Below are 25,294 nucleotides of genomic sequence, written 5' to 3'. Positions count from 1 at the left end.
TTTCCTCAAAACCCACGCCATTTCCGCGATTTGGAAAAAAAAATCCGACCGATTGTGGCACAATTGTTATTTATGAGCTAAAGCTGCAATGTCATTTGCGGGCTATTTTGATGCCCTTCGTATTAATATTATCGGGACACCTCGAGGTTTACTACCGAAGTCATCCACAAACCAGATGCAGTCTGTGCATTGTATGTGTTATAATCCAGTTTAAAGTGTTGTACAAGGTTGTTTATGATGTACAAGATTGTTTATGATGTACAAAGTTGTTTATGATGTACAAAGTTGTTTATGATGTACACTATTGTTTGTGCTGTTCAATGTTGTTTATGATGTACAAAGTTGTTTATGATGTACAAAGTTGTTTATGATGTACAATGTTGTTTATGATGTACAATGTTGTTTATGTACAAGTTTGTTTATGATGTAAAATGTTGTTTATGATGTAAAATGTTGTTTATGATGTACAAGGTTGTTTACGATGTACAAAGTTGTTAATGATGTACAAGTTTGTTTATGATGTAAAATGTTGTTTATGATGTAAAATGTTGTTTATGATGTAAAATGTTGTTTATGATGTACAAGGTTGTTTACGATGTAAAATGTTGTTTATGATGTACAAGGTTGTTTACGATGTAAAATGTTGTTTATGATGTACAAGGTTGTTTACGATGTAAAATGTTGTTAATGATGTACAAAGTTGTTTATGATGTACAATGTTGTTTATGTACACGTTTGTTTATGATGTACCATGTTGTTTATGATGTACAAGGTGGTTTATGATGTACAAGGTTGTTTACGATGTAAAATGTTGTTTATGATGTACAAGGTTGTTTATGATGTACAATGTTGTTTATGATGCCACACGAGAGGTTTATATTTTGGTTTAGTATTGGTTGACGTCCTATCGACATCTAAGGTAGCAGTGTACAGTAAAAATGCATAATTCTGAAAAATATGGCACATGCTTTAGATATGTAAACATTGCCAGTTAACCTTACATATAACCTCTAATAAAGTATATATATTTGAAATCTGTACAACATTTGCAATTTTAATAGAGCTCTGAAGGATAAGTAAACTGATATTTTCTGTGATTTTTAGAGCTGTGAATACCATGGTAACAGCTTAAAAAATTCTCAAAAATTGCAAAATATTATGATATTTGACCCAAAATGGCACAATTCTCTACACAATTTTTTTTCTGAAACCTATTTAAAATTAAATATCTCTATCCCAAAGACAGAATTAATCTTGTTTGGACATATGTTGTAAATTAAGTTTTTCCGCTATCTTACCTTTTCTGTGGGCTTCCATTTTGCGCTGTAGGCCAAACTAAATTTCCTGTGTAAACACACGTTCGGAAAATCCGGATATTTAAAATCCGGAACCAATTTATTGATTTTTGTTTTAATAAATGTGAAGCCTGTATGTACTACTTCATACTGGATATACCAATTATAGTGTACATTTATTTTTTCATTTTTTATACATATCATAATACAGGAGTTATTTGCTTAACAAAAAAATTGCCCATGGCCAGGCTGTCTTACTGTGGTGTGCTACCTAAGGTCATTTAAACAACGACATCCCCTGTGTGAATACGGTTTGGGTTTGTATTGTTTAACGTCCTGTCAACCCCTGATATCGTTGATTTAGGACGGCCTTTCCTATGTGCGATACGCATGCGTGTGGTGTATTTGGGAAGTCTTTGGTATGGAATGCCAGAGCTGTCTTAGGTGATCAAATATGATTATATTCGGTGGTTATGTCTTTATATGCGGAAGACACATCCTTATATGCGGTATATACGTCTTTATATTCGGTAGACATAACCTTATATTCGGTAGATATGTCTTTAGAAGTTGCATAAGCTTTTAATGTTTTATTATTTAATAAAGCTCATGTCATGTGTACCTTTTAAAAAAAGAACTTTTGCTCGAATGAAATAAATTCAATATCTAACAGCCACTTGTTGTGTATAACACGTTGAACATCAATACTGGGGTTATTCTATGCACAGCTTCAAGTTTTGTCATAATCTAATTGCTAAATGGACAGATCGACATCATTGAGATTAACTACATTCAAGTATATGCTCTCTACAATTCTGTAATGTTTTATATACACATACATGTACAGTGCATGGTAATATGGTACATGGATTTATTGAATTTAAATTTGGTCAATTCTCTTTTATGTCTAAAAACTGCAGTGTCTATATATATTGATTCAAAGTGTATATATATTATATATTTTCCTCTAACTACAGTTAGAAAAAAAATGTTTAGCTGTCGCGGTTAGGCCGTTACCATTTATTAAGTATATTGTCAAAATTTCTCATTGTAAATTCTCTATACAATAATAGTAGTAATTATTATACAGTACGTATACATGTAAATGACATTCAGCTGATATAGCCTATAGCTTCATTGTTTGTGAATGTAAATAGCCAAGATTCAGTCCAATGCAATGTGTCCATAAATATTTGACATTTTGAGTCAAGAAGTAAAAAACAATCACTTGAGTACAGGGTTGCAATGCATAAGTGTGTGTATTGAAGCGAATTTAGGGGTGGGGTTGAATATTAGTGTAAAGATCGTGACGGTCATGCTAATTATAACAGCTGATATTGTTTACTATTTGTCATAGCTGTTGGATGATTCGTGTAGTAAGAACGTGTTCATTGTACAAACATTATGTAATAGAGATGTATTATGTATAGTGGTGCCAGAGTGTTAAAAGTTCATTAACGGCCGCCATGTTTGCAGCCTTACGTCATAGGCATTCAGCGTCTCAAGACATTGTATTTAATAACTTATCATTATTTAAACCTTACCTTGTAAAGGCAGTGATGTTCCAAATTGTTTGAATACATAATACATCCAGCACGAAATAATTCCATGTTTAAACGCATGCTATTCGCTATGTTCCTGTATTTGATATTGAGTCAGTCCCTCTCGTAACTTTTAAGAGTGAACTGGGCCAGGTTGTCGCTTCGGATGCGGATGGAAAAGTAGTTATGTTTGAGATGTGAGTTTATTGTAGTAAGAAAGTGAAGAATGCAAATAAGAAACTTGTATAGTTAACAGATTGTATTTATTGAAAGTTAGTAGAATAGTTTACAAATTACTCCGGAACTATCTGATTGTAGTTCCGCGGAAGATTGTTCCAAGTTGGTGTAAAAGGGCTAATTTCGGCATCCATGTTTGCATCTCTGACCATATTTGGAAGAATTTGCAGCTGGTTGCAAACATGGCCGCCAGAAAGGTATAAAAGGCCGCGAGCAATTCAGAATTTTATCTTTGTCCTATTGACAAACCAGTAGATCACTACGCCTCAAGCTTAAAATCTATCCAGTGAACCTATTTAACGTCGCATAAGGTAAAGGGAAACAACTCTTACAATAGGGTTATAATGTTTAGGGATAATACGTAGATATTTGATATCTCTACGTATTAGTAGCAAATGGCATTCTACATTTGCTAGTATATTCGTCATATATTTCACATTAATATTACTAGTGTTAATACGTAGATATTTGGTTGCTCTACGTATTAATAGCGAATGCCATTCTGCATTTGCTAACCTGTTTTAAAGATTATGTTATTGTAATTTTCCATATTTAATACGCAGATTTTTGGTACCTTTGCGTATTCTTAGCAAATGACATTCTTCATTTGCTAGACTATTTGATAATGATATAGTGTTGAGATTATTAGTATTTAATACGTAGATCTTTTGATTCGCTGCGTATGCTATACTATTTAATGCTCTATTATTTTGGTTAGTATTACATATTTAATACGTAGATCTTTGATATCTCTACGTATTAGTAGCAAATGGCATTCTACATTGCTAGTTAGTGTTGAGATTATTAGTAATTAATATGTAGATCTTTTGATTTGCTGCGTATTAATAGCAAATGTTATTCTACATTTGCTATACTATTTAATGCTCTATTATTTTGGTTAGTATTACATATTTAATACGTATATCTTTGATATCTCTACGTATAAGTAGCAAATGGCATTCTACATTTGCTAGTTTGAGCATATAATATTACAGCCTAAATCCTAATTTATATATTAGGATATCTAGGTATTTCATAGCATTAGTTTATAAACGAGTATTACTATAGTAGAATTACGTACTACTAATCATGATTAATACGTAGATCTCTGGCTTCTCTACGTATTGTAGCAAGTGATATTCTGCATTTGCTAATTTACAACTACTTGAATAGTTGTAGTTAAATCGTTAACAGTGATACTTGACAGTACCGTACATCGTTAGTAGCTTAAGTGTATTATACAAAGTCGAATTGATTCTAAGTTTGTATTAAGGTATCAGAATGACTCGTGGAGTTCGAATGTAGGTATGGAGAGAGAGATTGGTATCCCTAGCTAAACTTCCATAATTGTATAGTTGATTAAATCATTATTAAGTTATCATCTGTAAATTATCATCACTTGTTATCCTGTTGGAATTGTTAATTGTTGAATGATATTTGATAACTCATAAATAAATAATTGAGTTGAATTTTATATTGGACTAGAGTTATACTTATAGTAGAGGCGTAGTATTTTTACATACAAAAAGAATCGCTGGAGGTGATCTGTGATCACATGGAATTGACATAACCTGTGCCTGAAGTCAGAAGACAGACCATAAACATCACGCTACTCACAGAGTCTGACGTGACACGACGTAGTGACACAGTTTCGTTACAGTATGTTATCTAGGCCTTCTGTTGGACCATGCATTTAAAGTATTCCGACATTCAGCACAGATCTGAAATGTGAAAACGGAACACGGTTACTGCAGTAGGCTAGGCTAAAACGGATCTGAAAGAGAAAGCAACATATAGGCTACTGCAAACGTTCTGTAAAAATCGACTGAACTATTGAAAAAAACTTGCAAATTTAAATTGAAGAAAAAATACGAAAATGCTTGATATAAAGACGAACCAAGTGAAAAGTGACATCTTCATTTGACGGATTGCAGACACTAACACATTATACTTAATTTCTATACATTAATTAGGATTTCCATAATTTTTATGAATATGAAATTCCTCGGACGTATACAATACTGGCTGTAACATTGTACTGTTAGTGCATCTTTTATTAAAGCAGACATGAAGACAGTCACAACAAAGCAAAACTTGCGGGAAAAAAAACCTGATGGCCGCCATATGCATATTGTTTACGAAATGCCATTTGACCTGGAACCTACAAATCAGTTTGACGTCATCACTGACGTAATGTACGAGTTGTCCTTCCACTGTACTTTCGTAAGGCGTTTTCGGAAATTATAAATACGACCAAATAAATAAAGAATGAGTCTCTGATCATGATATAATTGTACATCATATACCATTATCATTATACGATCAGTATAGAATCGTACACATTTTTCAAATTTAACTTTTCTGGGACAGGATAGGACCATAGGGTATGATGTCCAAATAGGAAGTGGCTGGCTGCAAGTCTTGGGCTGGTAGGTCAAGTCTTCTATTGGTACCGGAGATGGAGATTCCTATTAGAAAAGGACATAAAAATTGAAACAATTTTTTTGTTAAAACAGAAATATCTTGCTGAATTTTAAATCCAGACAGATGTCTTTTGGTCATATAAGAGTATTGATATTGTACTACTGAAAAATATAAACAAATAAGAAATACCCTGAAGATCAAGGGGAGATAACTGCATGCTATCTCCTCACCCCCCTTATTTCTCGCCTTTATCTAAAAAAAAAACCTAGGACAAGAGCATTTTTGTATATAATTGAGTCAAAACACACACACAGGACAGTGGGCTGGGCTAGGGACAATAAAACTACCAAAATAACCACCAGAAATCGAACCGGGGTAGTGACAACAGAACAACCAATCACATCACCGAACACCGAACCGGGCTAGAGTCAAGAGTACAACCAGAAAAAACACCAAAAATCGAACCGGGGTACTGACTACAGAACAACCAGACTACGAAACACGCGTTATACAGCTACCATTGAAGTAAATATTATATTTTCCTATTAACCTGGTCTATGGCCCCCTTTAAACTGTACACAGGCCCATATTTTCATTATAAACAAGCTCAGAATCTAATTTCCTGCTTTAATTCTGCCAAAATACCTCCATGATGAAAATCCCAGCCGAACATGTTCAGATGGGTCCCGTAATCTGGTGTCCAGGGACGCTGAACGACATAAAATGTCAAATCCGGTAGCTCCCTATAGGGACCACGGAACCAAATGATTTCCCATAGACGGTAATGTTAACGTTTATCACTGTACTGCTTAAATGGAGTTTTCAACACTGGTCAAGTAGCAATAATTTTGAAGTATGTCATCTCGGAAACCTCTAAATGGAATTATAAAAAAATTACCAATTTGAACTTTTTTATATGGGGGCCGCCATCTTGTATTGAAATCAGCACAAAAAATTCATCTAAATTAACAAAATACACACTTACTTACCTCCCCCTGACAAAAACAGGCTAGCAAAAAAATAACTGTTTTTCTATATATTTTACATCTACAGTGGAACTTCGTTAACTCGAACTCGGATAACTCGAATACCCCGCTTAACTCGAAGTACCTCGCCGGTCCCGGCCGAATTCTCTCTTTATCTTAGTAAAAAAAACTCGGAAAATTCGAATTCGGATAACTCGAACAACTCGGATAATACGAAGTAAAAATTTGGTCCCAACAATAAAAATCCTACTTGAAATGTTCGAATAACTCGAAGTATAATTTTCGTCGATCGGTGGCAAACGCCGACATTTTTTTAAGAGCTAAATTCCGTTTGTAATACTGAACATATCGGCACTACTAACCTAACGTTACATGCAGATTATAAGTTTCATAAATTCATAAAAGAAATTGTCGGTTGAATCTTATAACAAGTCTTGGTGATAAAAAGTGCTGCTTTACTTACATCAGGTAATTTCACAAGGCGGTCGCCGATATCAGTACACACGATAGTCAACAACTCATCTACCCGTTCGCTCAAGCGGAACTAATCTCTGACACACTGGTAGATCTACCCGGCTGATGTTTTTACAGGTGTAGAAATAATACAGTCACCGGCGCCTATATCTTTAAACTGCTGAAACAATAGCGTAATTACTGCCGAGGTGTTCAGAGTACAACTGTAACGGTCAGTGCTGTCTATTAAATCGGATAAAACGCCAACTCAGTTACAGTAACATTTTATACGCACATGCGCAGCCCAACTTCCGGTGCTAATACACATGGAAATGGCGTGGTTATCAATAAAAAGTAAGTAGGCCGATCAAACAGTATTTTATATATGTCCAATAAAAGGTAATGGTTCTGTTACGTTTTGTATGCAATCTGTGTTAAACTTAAACGGTTATTTGTTTTGACATTAATAACTTGTTATTTTGTCGAATTCCGTTTTATCGTTTACCTTTTGCAAACATGACTTGCACATCAGATCGTTATTGAAGTGACTAAGTGAAAGAAACTTTATCGTGACTGTATATCGACAGAGCGAAGTTATAATGATTATATAATGTTGACAAATATTGACCAAATATTGACCAAACTTTTCACCAAAAACGATAACTCGCTTAATTCGAACACTCGGATAATTCGAAGTTTTTTCGTGGTCCCGTCGACTTCGAGTTAACGAAGTTCCACTGTATATGTATTGCCCGACCCACATATTAAAATTTGGAAACTTCTCTCACCTTAATATCCAATCAGTAGGCCCCGATGTATTCACCTTCCTATTAAATCTGCCCAAACGGGGAAAACCCACATTCTATTTTTGATTTGGTTCTGTGGTCCCTATAAGGGACGTTTCTTACTAAGGACTGCCCTGCAGGTAGGGCGTAAGAATTGTATCTGCTGCCTCCATTGCTTGATCGTAAGAGGCGACTAAATTTGGGATCTTATCTTTTCTCTTCTTTCTGAATAATTGTCTTCTCCTAATGTCTCCCTTGACAATGCCTCACTTCTGATCTTCAATTGAGCGTTCGCCCCTGCGAGGAAGGCTTTGGGTCCTTCCCTGGCCGAGACATACCAGAGTCATTAACAAGAGATCCCAGAGGGATCTTGGCGCCCACCATTGAATGATCTTCATATGTTCCATGTCAGATTGATCGTTTCTCTACTTTTCCCTTCATTTTACTAATCTGGGCAAATTGAGACATCCCTCCAGTACTTTTCAAACAAGGGAATCCTAGCTATAGCTATATAAGAAATTTGAGATTTAACAATAATGGCTGTTTTTTGTTTGCCAGGTTGTTTTCAGGACAGACTGGTCCAAAAATGCAATACAAGGGACCAAGGGGAACCTACTTATGAAATTTGAGAAAGATCCATTCAGTACTTTCTCAGAAATAATGATAACAAACTTCAATTGTCAAAATCCAAGATGGCTGCCTGTCGGCCATGTTATTTTCAGATTGGTCTCAAAATGCAATTTGCATAACTAGGCACCAAGGGAAACTTACATATGAAATTTCAGAAAGATCCCTTAAAAACTTTCTCAGAAATAACGATAACAAACTTCAATTGTCAAAATCCAAGATGGCTGCCTGTCGGCCATGTTGTTATCCGATTGGTCTCAAAACGCAATATGCATAACTAGGCACCAAGGGGAACCTTCGTATGAAATTTGAGAAAGATCCATTCAGTACATTCTCAGAAATAGCGATAACAAACTTCAATTGTCAAAATCCAAGATGGCTGCCTGTCGGCCATGTTGTTTTCCGATTGGTCTCAAATTGCAATATGCATAACTAGGCACCAAGGGAAACTTACATATCAAATTTGAGAAAGATCCCTTCAGTACTTTCTCAGAAATAGTGATAACAAACTTCAATTGTCAAAATCCAAGATGGCTGCCTGTCGGCCATGTTATTTTCAGATTGGTCTCAAAATGCAATATGCATAACTAGGCACCAAGGGAAACTTACATAGGAAATTTCAGAAAGATCCCTTAAAAACTTTCTCAGAAATAACGATAACAAACTTCAATTGTCAAAATACAAGATGGCTGCCTGTCGGCCATGTTGTTATCCGATTGGTCTCAAAACGCAATATGCATAACTAGGCACCAAGGGGAACCTTTGTATGAAATTTGAGAAAGATCCATTCAGTACATTCTCAGAAATAGCGATAACAAACTTCAATTGTCAAAATCCAAGATGGCTGCCTGTCGGCCATGTTGTTTTCCGATTGGTCTCAAATTGCAATATGCATAACTAAGCACCAAGGGAAACCCACATATGAAATTTGAGAAAGATCCCTTGAGTACTTTTGCAGAAATAGCGATAACAAACTTCAATTGTCAAAATCCAAGATGGCTGCCTGTCGGCCATGTTGTTATCCGATTGGTCTCAAATTGCAATATGCATAATTAAGCACCAAGGGAAACCTACATATGAAATTTGAGAAAGATCCCTTGAGTACTTTCGCAGAAATAGCGATAACAAACTTCAATTGTCAAAATCCAAGATGGCTGCCTGTCGGCCATGTTGTTATCCGATTGGTCTCAAAATGCAATATGAGAAGGACCCTTCAGTACCTTTGAGAAATAGTGATAACAAGAATTGTTTACGGACGGAGGGAGGGAGGGAGGGACGGACCACGGAAGCAGGGCGATTTGAATAGCCCACCATCTGATGATGGTGGGCTAAAAATGGTAGTTGCTACTCCTGCTTAGTGCTCAGCATATTAGGAGTGGGACGACTGGTTCGCCCGTTGTCAGTATAATGTGACCAGGTAGGGTGTGCTGCTGGGTGTCATCGGCAGTATGCTTCAGTGAGGTAGCACTATAAATCGGCAAAAGTTCCGGCCTATCACAAGGAGACTTAACATGAACATACCGCAGCCTCCCAAAACACACATAACCACTCGTCACACGCATGCATATCGCAAACACGGGGGCCGTCCTTAAATTACCCTAGCTGTTAAAAGGACGTTTAACAAATAAAAACCCCCACCAAAAAAAAAAAAAAATCTTACTAAGGAACTATTATCCAGCTGTCAAAACTGGCGGAAGTGTCTTTTTTATTGATAAAAATAACGTTTTTAAAAATTGACATCTCGTCCCACAACACGTCATTTAGCAGACGACGTTTTCCGTTCCTGTTAGCAGACGATCGTGACGTTCTCGGCTGCTTTCCTGTGATAATTTGCTTATTCAAACAACATAAATTTAACACAGGACACATTTTTAATTTGGTATGCAATATAAATATATGAATTTATAATATATAATATTTGGTTTGGTTTATTTTGTTTAACGTCCTATTAACAGCTAAGGTAATTCAAGGACGGCCTCCCGTCCGTGCGATATGCATGTTTGTGGTGAGTGCGTATGTGTGTTTTGGGTTTGGTTTGGTTTGGTTTGGTTTAATTTGTTTAACGTCCTATTAACAGCTAAGGTCATTTAAGGACGGCCTCCCGTGCGTGCGACATGCATGCGTGTGTTCAGTGCGTATGTGTGTTTTGGGAGGCTGCTGTATGAGAGGCTGAGGTATGTTCGTGTTAAGTCTCCTTGTGATAGGCCGGAACTTTTTGCCGATTTATAGTGCGATCTCACTGAAGCATACTGCCGAAGACACCCAGCAGCACACCCCACCCGGTCACATTATACTGACAACGGGCGAACCAGTCGTCCCACTCCGTGTATGCTGAGCGCTAAGCAGGAGCAGCAACTACCATTTTTTAAGACTCTGGTATGTCTCGGCCAGGGAACAGAACCCAAAGCCTTCCTCACAGGGGCGAACGCTCAACTAAAGGCCAAAAGTGAGGCATTGTCAAGGGAGACGTTAGGAAGAAGAAAGTTGTTAAGAAGACAAAAAAGAAAAGATAAGATCCCAAATTTAGTCGCCTCTTACGATCATGCAATGGGGGCAGCAGGTACAATTCTTACTAATATATAATTGGCATCTGGACAAACAATTTACTATCAAGTATACAATAAAATCAACGTTTCGTCCGAAAAACGTCGATTGATTAACATATGTCGTTTTTAAAGCTGCTGCTTCACTGTGATATATTTGCTAATTCAAATAGCAGAAAGTTAACGTCCATTGCTTCATTAACTTGTCTTTCTTAGTTAGGGTGTGCTTTTCGTGCATTTTTCATTCGAATAAAACAAGTATCTACTAATTAGCAGTATTAGATATGAATTCTGTAATTCCTGTCGTGTATATTGACAATGCAAAGTTCTTACTGCAGAACGTTCCAGGTGATGGTGATTGTTTCTCTCATTGACTGAGCCTGTCATTAGATGGCAACACCACCAACACCAGACATTACAGAACTATAACTTGCACTACCGTATACAAAGAATGGGGTCGATGGGAACGGATGTGCTATTAGGTCATGGCTCAGCTCTCAGTCCTGTTTCTTACTTCAACAGTATGGTACAGGGAAAGGGACGGGCCACAAATTCTGAAACACAAGCTGCTTCAAACGTATAATACATGTTTGGTTAAAGCGACTATTCGGGGAAGAAATAGGTCAAAGTTGAAAAAACGGCAAATCCATAAAGAAAATACACTCTTATGAAAAATTCTTATTGAAGTTTTGGCGATATGTAACCCCTAGAATTAAAAAATAATAATTTTCTGGGGAATCCTCTCACTGTCGAATGACGAGATAAAATGCAAATTTCCCGCTTTGGGCGCATGCGCAAGAATCTAGGCAAGTAGAACGTAAACATAAGCGGCAGAAACATGGCTTCCGAAGCCAAGAGATGTCGGCCTAGAATTGTAACGAGTTCGGCAACATAGCGACGTAAATAGAAATGGTCACAGGTCAACCCGATTATACGACTGGGGAAACAACCCACTAGGTGGAAGACATTCAATGAAGAAAATAGTTTCTCTACAAACGAGCATGCAGCACGGATTCTTCTGGATAAGTGGTAAGCCCGTAGCCTGCGTAGGGTCAGTTCTATTCTATTGCCGCACATTTTATATCGTTATCAGAATGTAACTCGTAAATGTCCTTAATTTTGTTGACAAACAATGCATAAAGTATGTTGCTTAAGTGTAATGGTTATTAGTTTCAAGCAACATAAATGTAAATGATGTGTAGAATGAAGAGATAGACACATTCCACCGCCGTTTTATGGGGCCCCGTAAGGGGTAATTTATACGGGTTTTTTTTTATTGTTCGCATATCACAGCTATAGGCTATATTTATGCCACTATCATTTTAATTATGAAAAATTATAAATTGATGTATGACTGATGATTAATGTCAGACCTATCAAGCTTACTGTTTTCTTTATTAAATACAAAATGGTGTATGTGTAAAGTTCAGTAGGACTTTCCTGACGACTATCATATTACATGTAGGCATATAGGCCTATATGTTTCAGATATACAGTTGACTCATAATATAAACGATTTGCAAATAATATTGGTGTATGGCTTCAAATACAAGTGCTGTTTTGTTCCATTCTTTGAAATGTGGTAAAAATTACGATTTGTGGGGAAAAGATTATCATTATAACTTAGCATGCAGTACATAATTATTTTTATATTTTTCAAGTGCACTTCATTGACACAAGAAGTTCATGCAGGTGAAGACATCCCGACACCAGCTGAAACTTCTATGGGACCGCCATCACATGTGTGCACCCCTACACCAGTAACATCTACGCCTGCACATGCCCATAAAGAACCTATAGCTATAGATAGACCTCCGATGTCTCAGATATAGAGTAAGTTCTTGGATCTAACTATGTTGGATTTATAACCCCTCAAAATATACATTGATGTATCTTAATTTTTTTATTCAGTGTTCATCATTCCGTGTTGAAGTAAACTGTAGCAGGTCACACATATATGACATTGTAATTCCATAAATGTTTTTACTATTTTGTTTTTTACAACATATTTTAACTGTTAGACCCAGCACCATATTGTATGGTAGGGTGAGCAGTCAAACATACTAAATTTATATTCTGTAATTATAAACATGCTCTGCTACTGCATGTCATGAATAGATAATACACCATTTCGGGCATATATATTTGTTTTTAAAAGAATTGTGTAATTTTTCATAATTTTAATATTTCAGAGCTCAGTCATCACACTCGTCTGATTTATCTTGTGTGGAAGCATTACAATCAGACTCCTAGAGTAACATTAATGCCAGCTTGCTTTCCCATTACCAACAGAAGGCTAAAGAGGATGACACCTCATTTATTGAGTAAGTATGTTGTGTTATTTTTGATGGTGTGTTCTTATTGCTATAATAATACATTTACTTGTATATATAGTAAAGAGGTATTGGTACGCCCAATTTCCACGCAGGACATTATGTTCTGTCACCTGTCATCCTGCACACAGTCTGTAAATGGATGACCTTGCTGTCAATGTCATTCAAGGTCACACAGGTTTAACATCCTCAATAGTAAACTAAAAGGACATTTTTGTCAATAACCAAGAAACATATAATTATAACTGTAATATGCTGCTGTGGAGGAGTACTGGGGCGGCATCCGACGTCTGTCCCGCTGTCTTTCTGTCTGGCCATCCGGTGTCCACGTTTTACTTTAAACAACTTTTTCTCAATAACCAAGAGGCACAGGGACTTGATATTAGGCCTGTAGCATGCTGGTGTAAAAGGCTACCAAGTTTGTTCAAAATGAATGGCATTCATTCTATGTAATTTGGGTTAAATATAGGCTTAATCTTAAAAAAAAAATGGTTTCTCACTAGCAGAGGCTCTGAAACCTAATTGTATGCTGGAAGTTAATTGTTATTGATAAACCTAGCCTACTGTGATTTTGATAAAGCGGTAATCTTCATAGTATCTTCAGAAATAACTGAGATAACTTCGAAGTTGCTGTATAGCCAAGTGAGCGATACAGGTTCATTGGGCCTCTTGTTTAAATGAATTACATTGTACATTATCTTTTACTATCCAGTATACCTCAGACACATCAACCTGAACACTTGCCAATGGCTGAAGATCCCATAGAAATTGAAGAGGTTGATGTTGATGATGAGCTTGCAGAGGATGAAGGAGACATTGTGGAAACAGACACTCAAAATGATAGTGTTGAAGAAAGGAAATCCATATGCTTCCAAAGTGCTCTGTTGTAACTCACTACAGTTCGAATACCCACAACTTGTCAAAGAAAAGCATGTGGTGCAAATATCATTCTCCAATGGAGATATGTTGGATGTGCAGTACAGTTTAAATGAATTGGAGGAGCAGCATTTGGTTCTAGTCCTGGATCCTCTGGTTCACCTACATTTTCGCAAAGGTCAAAAACTAGGCCTGGCTGACGATACACTAGCTGAAGAACTAAATTTATCAGTGGCTTTTGGTCCATCCTTCTGATTATATCCTAATACATAAAACAATTATTATAGAAAAAACCCATGTGTAAAAATAACTGTTTTTCCTTATTTTTGGTTTTTGAGTTGATAAATTTTAATGCACTTATTAACTTATCTATTTTCCCTCAAATTTCATCCCAAATTTTTCTACTAAGGTTTTATTTAAGGTATGTATGCGTTTTTTGATAGTTTGTGGAAGTAAGTATGGTGTAAATGTGGTGTTCAATTTCAGAACATGTAGGAGGTAGGTGTTCACTTAATGGTGTATTGCAGGTGTTTACATTTCAGTACTAGTGTGTGTTTGAGAGTGTTCACTTGACAGTAAATGCAGGTGTTCTTTCAACATTGTGTGTAGGAAGTGTTCAATTATCAGTTTGCAGGAAGTGTTCACTTATCAGTTTGTGTAGGAAGTGTTCACTAGCAGTGTGTATAGGAAGTGTTCACTATCAGTGTGTGTAGGAAGTGTTCACTTATCAGTGTGTGTAGGAAGTGTTCAATTATCAGTGTGTGTAGGAATTATTCACTATCAGTTTGTAGGAAGTGTTCAATTATCAGTGTGTGTAGGAAGTGTTCACTATCAGTTTGTAGGAAGTGTTCAATTATCAGTGTGTGTAGGAAGTGTTCACTATCAGTTTGTATGAAGTGTTCAATTATCAGTGTTTATACGAAGTGCTCACTTGTGAGAATGTGTTTGAGGTGCACGTGTGTACTAACATTGTGTGTAGTTATTATTAACTTATAATAACATTGTGTTCATAGATGGTTCATTCTGATAAATGTGTTAATCAAGTGTCTAGTTGCATATTTTTTCAATATTCTGTGAACTAAAATGAAATACCCCCATGTGTAATGTAAATACCTACCTAGAGAAACAGGTCTTATAACCATACCATTCACTTGGTTGGTTAAAAATTAGGTGTTCATACACATATGGGAAGTATGTTTGATGTGTGAGAGGGTCTGTGCATTTTTGGTAAAATTTAACACTTTCAGTGAGTAATAGTATAAATTGTCTCCTGAATGCTTTGGTAAAATGTCTACTGTTCTTTTTGTCTGTGTACATGCCAAAGAAATATCAAAATAAAAAAGATATGAAAAGAAATAATACAGTACTTTGTAATTGATTATCAACTAGTCAAAATAATTTGAATGATGAAGTAAATTGTGGATAACATTCATAAAACAGTAGCATACAGAAAGTCACACTACTAATATTACAAAAATATGATTATTAGCTTTGTATGATAGGAGCGCAAGGTTCATGTAGATCCCTTCTCCTTTGCTGTTGCAATGTCAGTACCCTGGCCCGATCCTCCTGCTGCAGCATAGCAACTGTACCACGTGCACCCCTTGGCCCCCTTCCTCTACCTCTTCCCCTTCCTCGCCCTCTCCATCCTTGGACTGCTGTCTGCCCCGAGACCCCTTCCTCGACCCCTTAGCCGTCCACAGGTTCCTCCCCTCCTCCTTAATCCCCTCACCCTCCTTGGGGATGTATGGACTTGTGCATATTCATAATCTATCTGATGAGAAAGCAAGAAATTATTGTAAGAGCAAAACTGAAGGAAAAAGTTTACAATGCAATGCAACAGAAAAGTTTACTGATGAATTTTATATTGCTATGCATATCGAAGACAAAATATAAATACATTTGTATATACATGTATATTTGTATACATGTACATACTAATTCATTTATATATGTGTAACAATAGAAAACTAAAGAAATGTGCATGTTCAGCAACCAAAAGTAGGTATTCTAATACACTTCAGTTAACAAGATCACATAAGCCTGGTATGAAAATATGATTAGTCTATAGCTATATACGTATGCTCTATTTGGTATATTGATTATGTTTGGTGATCAATGACAGCAGCATTCCTTTAAATGGTAATGATGGGGGTAAGACTTTGGTATCAAAAGAATTCTTCAAGTGCAAAATTTAAATAATGTTATACATACAGCAGTACTATGCAAACTATTACAACTTTCCATGGGGGAACTCATTATTCAAAATTAAACATAATTGAAATTTATTCAACATATAGAGACTAATAAAATAACAATATAAAATGGCATATTTTGAGTATTTCTTTTATAAAGAATCAATAGATCTTTAAATATACAAATAGTTTAGCTTTACTAATTGATAATAGTAAATTGAGCTGTCCAAAATTGGAAACTCCGTCCTAAACAGGGAGCTCGAGGTTGAATTGGCAATTCATTACATGAAGTTCTTCAAACTGATGAGAAAACAAAACACATATCGTCATGGAAGTAAGAATCTTGGAGCTAAGAGGCTTTGTCAATAGCCGTTATGTGCATGTGCATGTATACATGTATAACATATTGGTAATTGAAACGTTTCCCGAAGCTTCACTTCTGTCGAGAAATACACGTAGGTCTACATGCATGATATTTGATTGTTTAAATTACTGTAAGCATTCACCTCATCTACTCATATCCTGTTAAATCAATAACACTATGTCTTGATTGTTTTCTAATATATATATGCCTACACAACTATTGATTTAGTGTAAATGAATTGATCACGATATTACCGGTGACGATGACATACATTAGATTACCCCACATTGGGCCCCATCTCTGCATCGGATGCCGATTCACACCGATTTCAGTTTTTATTGTTATTATTGCATGTATTAAGTCATATGAAAACAATCTTTAGGCATAAGTCCCACACATGCATCATATATGACATGTTAATTAAGTGTTTACGTACCGTGTTACTGCTTTGACTGCTTGATGAATCGGACATCTCTAAAAATTCACGTGTTTCTGTTGACGTTTTCTCACTGCCTCGTTTTCGAAATACCACGTGACTTATAAAAATAGATATGTGTTATATTAGGACAGGGCTTTTCCCGAATTTAAGTGGTCAAAACTGGACAATGCAAGCAGAACTTGACCATCGCATTGCTGTGATAGAACTTTTGGAAGACCAGATAATGCATCTAGACTAAGTTTGTTTCCCCGAATAGTCGCTTTAAAAGATGATACGACAGATGGGGAAATAAGATACTCGCTGTCAACATTTTCACCAGAGACAAATAGAAGCATTCAAACTTTTAATCTCCTCTTACAAAATGGCCATTTTCAACTTTTCAACACAGCACATAAACAAACACATCTACAAAGTCTTTAAGCAAATTCTATGGTAGTAATCACTGAAAAGACAGAACGAACTAATGCATGGCAAACTGTAACGTATAAAAGAAAAGGCAAAGAAAATAAAGGAAAACGAGTAAAAACATCGACTCAAAAAGAGCTAGAAACAAAAGGAAGCTTGATATACATCAAGATCATGATTACGCTAATTCAAACAACGGACCGATTCACGCCATACTGAACTCGCATCTGAAAATCCGACGTACACCACGTGAACACAAGGACACCAATGACCCAATTTCAACATCCCGTGCGACAGATATTCCAAACTACACCCTTACTTTTCCACATGAAAACATGCAACAAAATAACGCAGTTTCGACACCAAATGATACGACACGCCCACAACTATCATCAAACGAGGACGACATAAAACAGAAATGTAGACAGTTAGGTTTACCATATGACCCTCCTTCTGAAAATGAAACTCATTGCCCACGTATAAACATAAGGCGCATAAACCAGCGCAGAGTAAATGAGGCCTCCCGACCAAACGCAAATTCTGACGTATTTGAAAACGAATCTTATGTCACAACTAGACACGACGAGGCTAATGGCCTAATATCAACATCACCTGCGACAGGTATTCCACACGATGTCCCTGCTTTTCAACATAAAGACCTGCCACAACAACACGAAGATTTGACACCAAATAATAAGACACATCCGCAAGTTTCTCCAAACGAACACGACACCAAGGAGCAATGTCGAAAAGTTGGCTTACTATATGACCCCCATCTGAAAACGAATCCAGTCACACCCGTAAAAACAGAAGGCGAAGAAATCAGCGCCGAATAAATAAAGCCTGTAGACAAAATGTCAGTTCTACTGTTCCTTACCCTCCACCTGCCACAGAAGATCTAAAATTTGACAGAGCAATGGATTCAATAAGAGCATTCGAGATTGCCCAACAAAATTATAAAATTAATCGATGTATTGTATGTAACAAAAGGAGAATTGAGATGAAAGTAGATAAAAATGGTGTTTGTAGAAGGTGCTCCAGAGAAAAGAATCAAGTAAAGATGTTCTCTGATGAAAATAACATGAATCCCGGCACTCAACCACCTGAGTTAGCTCATTTATCTGTAGTAGAAGAACAGTTGATCTGTCGAATTTCACCATGCATCAATATCCATATGTTGAAAAATGGTGCAATTACTTTCAGCGGGCATTGTGTTACCTTCCCACAGGAAGTTAATGAACCTGCGAGTATTTTGCCAAGATTGCCACAGGATGTACACATCCTAAGAGTTCGAAAGCAGGGTACGAATGATACCTCTAAGGATTTCAAAGTACGACGCTTTGAAATTCAGCACGCTCTCGAATGGCTTAAAGAAAAGAATGAAGCATACGGCAATATAACTATTTCAGCAGATAGATTACAATCTCTGCCAGTAGATGGTGAGGTCCCCACCATCTCGACTATTGAGTTCGATCAAGACACCCAGCGTGCTAAGGATAAGGGACCAGCAGATGAACAGACGTTCTAATCGGCGAAAGTTCCGGTCTATCACAAGGATTGGTTTGGTTTGGTTTGGTTTGGTTTATTTTATTTAACGTCCTATTAACAGCTTAGGTCATTTAAGGACGGCCTCCCGTGCGTGCGACATGTATGCGTGTGATGAGTGCGTATGTGTGTTTTGGGAGGCTGCGGTATGTTTGTGTTAAGTCTCCTTGTGATAGGCCGGATCTTTTGCCGATTTAGAGTGCTACCTCACTGAAGCATACTGCCGAAGACACCCAGCAGCACACCCCATCCGGTCACATTATACTGACAGCGGGCGAACCAGTCGTCCCACTCCTAATTTGCTGAGCGCTAAGCATGAGCAGCAACTAACATTTTTAAAGACTCTGGTATGTCTCGGCCAGGGGAGAGAACCCAAAGCCTTCCTCACAGCGGCGAACGTTCAACTAAAGGCCAAAAGTGAGGCATTGTCAAGGGAGACATTAGGAAGAAGAAAGTTGTTAAGAAATAAGAGAAAAGATAAGATCCCAAGTTTAGTCGCCTCTTACGATCATGCAATGGGGGCAGCAGGTACAATTCTTACGCCTTACCTGCAGGGCAGTCTATCACAAGGAGACTTAACACGAACATACCGCAGCCTCCCAAAACACACATACGCACTTACCACACGCATGCATGTCGCACGCACGGGAGGCCGTCCTTAAATGACCTTAGCTGTTAATAGGACGTTTAACAAAATAAACCAAACCAAACCAAACCCCAGGAGAAGACATAGAACACATTCTAAGACACATTCTAGTGTGCTCCTTCCTGATCCATATGTAAATATTCGGGGAAAATCCACACCGTTCTGTAGGAAGCAGTTTGGGGTAGTAAAAAGTCAAATAAATCTAAAACCACAATTCCATGGCCAACTGGAGGCAACCTGCCAGTATCTGAATTTACCACCAAACATTGTTTTACTTTAGCCTTTCCGTCTCTTTTTATCTTTCGGCTGGGGCGATTTCTACATCAATCGTCGACGCACCTGCACGTCACTTTCGGATCGGGAAGATCACCTTTTATGGTTTCAAGATGGCCGATTTGCAAAACATAGGTATTTCAAATTTGTTATACATAATATGATAATGAGAAAACGGGCAATTGAAATGGGGAATTTTGTTTTTAACAGCAACTTGGGCAAGGCCATCTCAGTCTTAGTGACCTAAAGAAACAGATCGAAACTAAGGACCATTCAACTGCGAAGAAAATTTTGTATTTTGGCTCAGCAATAAGGGGCAGCAGTCGATATTGGGCACAGCGCGGAAAAGAGCTTCGTTCTCTTATCCAATTCAAAATCAGTGAAGGATCTGGACTACCGTCTTTTTTTTACAACAGGCAGCTGTGCAGAGTTCCACTTCCCATCCTTGAAAAAGATTGCTTTCATTGTATTTTAAAGAAGCCCATGTGATTTAGATAATCGACAGACTTTTTTTCATGTCCTTCAGGAAAACACACATGTCGTTGCACATTATTTTGACCTAAGAACAACGTCATACTTTCGAGATGTGATGAAGCTCTTTTTTTGGAGTAGATACCTTGCAAAGTCGAGAGGAATGGTCCACTGGCATGGGATTTGTTGGAGAGGAGGTAAAGAACCTCACATCCTTCTTGATGAAGCGTTGAAAGCAGGTTTGACTGACGACCAATGTGGTGAAAAACTTTCTCTGTGGGCATCATCCGAACATAAAATGTCCGCATCTCACCCGGTAGGGCAAAATGAAAGCGGGGACCCCAACAGACAGTTATGGCCACCACCAGAAGGAACTGCTCCGGCATTACCAGATGAGAACAATCCTCTGGATAAAATGCTTATGGATGTGAGTTTAACTCAGGAGACTCTTCTTGAAGATTATTGTAGTGAACCTGGGACTAGTCCGCCAGAGTTGTCTTCCTTGTCAGGATTCCGTAGTCATTCGGGCAACTCCGGGTGTCTCCGTGGTTCTGACAGGAAGTCAATGAGTTTTGTGATACCAGCCACCCGAACCAGACGTGCTCGTCTTTACTAAGATATTATTGTGAACCATTTGGTGAGTATATACTTATATTCAGTGACCATATATTGTGCTTGACAACACGTGAGTTCACTATATTTGGCGTCGTCGGCAAACTTTTCGGACCTACCACTTTTATTTGTGCGAGGTGTGAGAAGCACGTGCGTGTCACCGCCATATTTGAATGTTGTGTCGCTGAGTATTTTTCATGTAGTTTTTGCACTGTGACCTGTTGGTTTATATTTTGTTGTCCCTGTTATTTCTATTGAAAAACGGTGATATAGTCACAGTGATATATTGTCAAAACTCCAGTCATTACATTTAGTGGCATATTTCTTGTATTTTGCGTGCAGATAATTGTTGTTTGAATGCGTTATTTAATGTCTCGAGAATAACCTTGTTCAACTTCCGGTAATTTTTTTTGACTTGCGGTTGTCAATACTTGGCAGTCAATATTTTGTCGAATATTTATTGCGTTCTAGTTCATAACTTTTCTTGAGATATATATGTTTATATGTATTTATATTGCAATTTAATATAACTGTGTATCCTGTATCCAATTGTGTGTTTGAACTAACGTGTGTTCCTAGGTTACGTTTACTTAAGAATAATACGTATTCAATCATATTATAATTATGGCAGGAGTAGGGGAAAGTAAAGTGCTAGTGAAAATTAACTTTGCCACGGTTTGGTTTGGTTTGGTTTATTTTGTTTAACGTCCTATTAACAGCTAAGGTCATTTAAGGACGGCCTCCCGTGCGTGCGACATGCATGCGTGTGGTGCGTGCGTATGTGTGTTTTGGGAGGCTGCGGTATGTTCGTGTTAAGTCTCCTTGTGATAGGCCGGAACTTTTGCCGATTTAGAGTGCTACCTCACTGAAGCATACTGCCGAAGACACCCAGCAGCACACCCCACCCGGTCACATTGTACTGACAACGGGCGAACCAGTCGTCCCACTCCTAATATGCTGAGCGCTAAGCAGGAGTAGCAACTACCATTTTTAAAGACTCTGGTATGTCTCGGCTAGGGGACAGAACCCAAAGCCTTCCTCACAGGGGCGAATGCTCAACTAAAGGCCAAAAGTGAGGCATTGTCAAGGGAGACATTAGGAAGAAGAAAGTTTTTAGAAAGAAGAGAAGAAAAGATAAGATCCCAAATTTAGTCGCCTCTTACGATCATGCAATGGGGGCAGCAGGTACAATTAGCTCTCTCTGGGGTGGGAGAGAATGTGGCGAGAAAGATTATGGAGGCTAGAAATGTAGTGGGTAATATCACTAGGGAGAACCTGGGTGATATCAAAAATGTTAAAGCCCAGGAGTTAATGGACTTTTGGACTTTGAGTCCAACCCAGACTACTTTGGGGGAGAAGGGGATGAAGAGCACAAATTTCAACCAGAGACGGATACTAAACCTGTAATGCAGCAATCAGATTCCGGCATGAGCACAATGTATGCGAATGTTGTTGAACTGATTGATGCTAAAAATCAGATGATGGAAGCACCTGTAACCCAGGAGCCTACTACTACAGGTATGTCCCTAGGTACTAGACCCAAAAGTCCTAGAGCCAGTTTAGCCCATTTAAGGCTGCTGGACTGCCTATGGCTGGTGGGAACAACAGGGTAACCCCTCCTCCATTAGGGAGGCCACCTGTCACACCAACATTAATGGGTGACACTACTCCCATACCCACATCAGGGACAGCATACCAAGGTGCTGTGCAGGGGTATGTACCACAGGTACAACCGTACCCATATAGCCAAGTCCCAACTGGCGCATATCCCCCAGCTCCTTATATGAATAATAGCGTGTATGGTGGAATGCCTGGCCAGGCACCAATGTCAGGTCAGGTACCCCATCAGTATATGCCGCCACCGCCTCCAGGTTACGGTTACGTGCCTGGATATCCACCCATGTATCCCTATGGAAACATGTATGGACACTATGGATATAATCCATATGGTGGGTACCAAGTGCCACCATCACCTGGTTATCCATCAATGACACCCCAGGGACCTCAGGGGCAGTTTCAAGATTTCCAAGGTCAACTCCAAGCTTATCCAGGTCAACCCCAAGGTCAACCTCAAGCTTATCCAGGTCAATCCCAAGCTTATCAAGGTCACCCTCAAGGTAGGCTACAAGATCACCAAGGTCAACCCCAAGGTTATCAAGGACAACCTCAAGGTCAGCTTCAGGATAGCCAAGGTCAACCCCAGGGTCAGCTCCAAGGTTACCAGGGTCAACGTCAAGGTCGACCCCAAGGTCAGCTTCAGGGCCAGCCTCAAGGTCAACTGCAGAGGGTACAAGCCAGACGTGGCAGAAACGATCGTCGGACTAATGATACCTTACCAAAAGGCTTAAAATTTGACGGTAAGGAGAACTGGATGGGTTTTAAGCACAAGTTCCTGAGGTACGCAGAGGTAAAAAAACTGGACTCTCAACGAGATGAAAGACTGTTTGTGTTGGACTCTCGAAGGGAAAGCCAGTGATTTTTATGCGACGACTGTGCAGAGGAATGTTGGCATTGGATTCAACGACCTTTTTCAGAGACTGGAGAAGAGGTTTGGTGGTATGTTGCTACCGGATACCGCGCAGGACAAGTTGGCCACGTCTCACCAAAAGGCCGGGGAAACTATTGAGGATTGGGCTGACAGGGTACTGCAGTTAGCTTTACATGCGTACCCTAACTTGCCTGAGGACTACATGCAGAAGCAAGCAGTCAAGAGAATTTGTCATGGGTGTGTGGACAAAGAAGCAGGCGAGTATGTTGCGAACTTGAATCTGGAGTCAGTGGAGTTGGTGCTAGACAAGATAAAAAGTTATCAGTTTAATCACCAGACCATACATGACAAGAATTACGCGAAGCGCGACATACGCGAAGTTTTGCTGTCCCAGGACGTAGGAACAAGTGACAGTGATGAAGAAAAACCAGCTAAATGTGTGTTCCAAGGTCGTCGGGCTAGACAAACAAGCAAGTCTACGAATCCCTCAGTAGGCACCCGGATTGATAGCCTCGACGAGAGAATGGAGCGTATGCAGGCGGACCTCAAAGCATTGTTGCGCAATCTGGAATCCATAAAAGCAGAACCCAGATCAGCCAGCCAGTCAGGTCAAAGGTCAAGGTCACCGTCGCCCAACAATGGACGGTGTTTCTATTGTGACGCGTTTGGACATATGGTCAGGGACTGTCCAAAAAAGAAAGACGTTAATAAGCCAGCGAAGCAAGTATCTTTCTCAGAAGATTTAAACGGGCAGGGATCAGGCTAGAAGGCCAATGTCTGATCCGCGGTAAAGATTGCCTACAAGAAACTTAGCGTCCCTTAGTCATCCGACAGCTGAAGTCGTCATCGATGATTGAAATACCAGTATCAGTCCAAGGTAAGCAAATCATCGCGATTATTGATACTGCGTCAGAGGTTACTTTGATCTCTGATAGGGTGTATCGGGCGTTAGAAACAAAACCCGGGATAAAAGCAGAGTTTACCTTGCGCGGTGCTGGTAGAGAAATGGAGATGATAGGGTATTTACTTGATACAACAAGTATAGTCATTGATAGCTTGGAGTTAAGAGAAATTCTGTATGTCGCACCTATTGAGTATGATATGCTGATTGGACTAGACTTCATGACTTAACATAAGGCTACTTTCATATTCAGGATAAAGTGGTACCCTTTAAGCCAAAGACTGAGGCCCCTGTGCATGCTGTCTCCACTGTTAGGATCAGAACTGCCCGACGGGTTTCTGTACCTGCGAGATCAGTACTCCAGTTACAGTGTGTCCCATACCAACCCCTTGAGGACAAGCCATACTTTATACAGCCGGAGGTTAGAACCATGTTTGCATGTCGTGTTTGTATCGAGGGTAAGCAGGTTCCAACAATGTCTTTTATCAACTTGTCTGACAGAAAGCTTTTAAGAATCAACGAGTTGGTACGGCGTATGAAGTAGATGAGATACTCCCCGAGGATGGAAATAAACCAGAAGCTACCTTTCGTACCCTACAAACCTCAATGAATGACAACTCTGAGATCACAGAACACCTACAGGATCTTTACCAGCGGTCATGCTTGGGACTTAACGATTACCAACGTGCTAACTTAAAACAGTTGTTGATAAGTTATGCCGATGTGTTTTCGTCACATGAGTTTGACATAGGTAATTTCAGAGCAATAGAGCATGCCATCGACACAGGTGATGCGCGCCCTATTAAACAGAGATTCCGAAGGACCCCTAGTTGTTTTGTGGGGGAGGAGGAGAAA

The 25,294-nt window shown here is 38.6% G+C and overlaps 1 long non-coding RNA gene across 1 annotated transcript; it reads left to right on the top strand.

The window, feature by feature from the left end:
- Nucleotides 1-11,523: 11,523 nt before the first annotated feature.
- Nucleotides 11,524-14,359, top strand: LOC117317779. Its single transcript, XR_004530245.1, has 4 exons — nt 11,524-11,920; nt 12,553-12,724; nt 13,084-13,215; nt 13,937-14,359. It is a non-coding gene; the product is annotated as an uncharacterized LOC117317779 (long non-coding RNA).
- Nucleotides 14,360-25,294: the final 10,935 nt, after the last annotated feature.

The sequence above is a fragment of the Pecten maximus genome, chromosome 19 (genome assembly GCF_902652985.1).
Source record: "Pecten maximus chromosome 19, xPecMax1.1, whole genome shotgun sequence".
Taxonomy (NCBI): Eukaryota; Metazoa; Mollusca; class Bivalvia; order Pectinida; family Pectinidae; genus Pecten; species Pecten maximus.
Note: the sequence above shows the minus strand (reverse complement) of the source record. Positions and strands in the feature narration are given on the sequence as shown.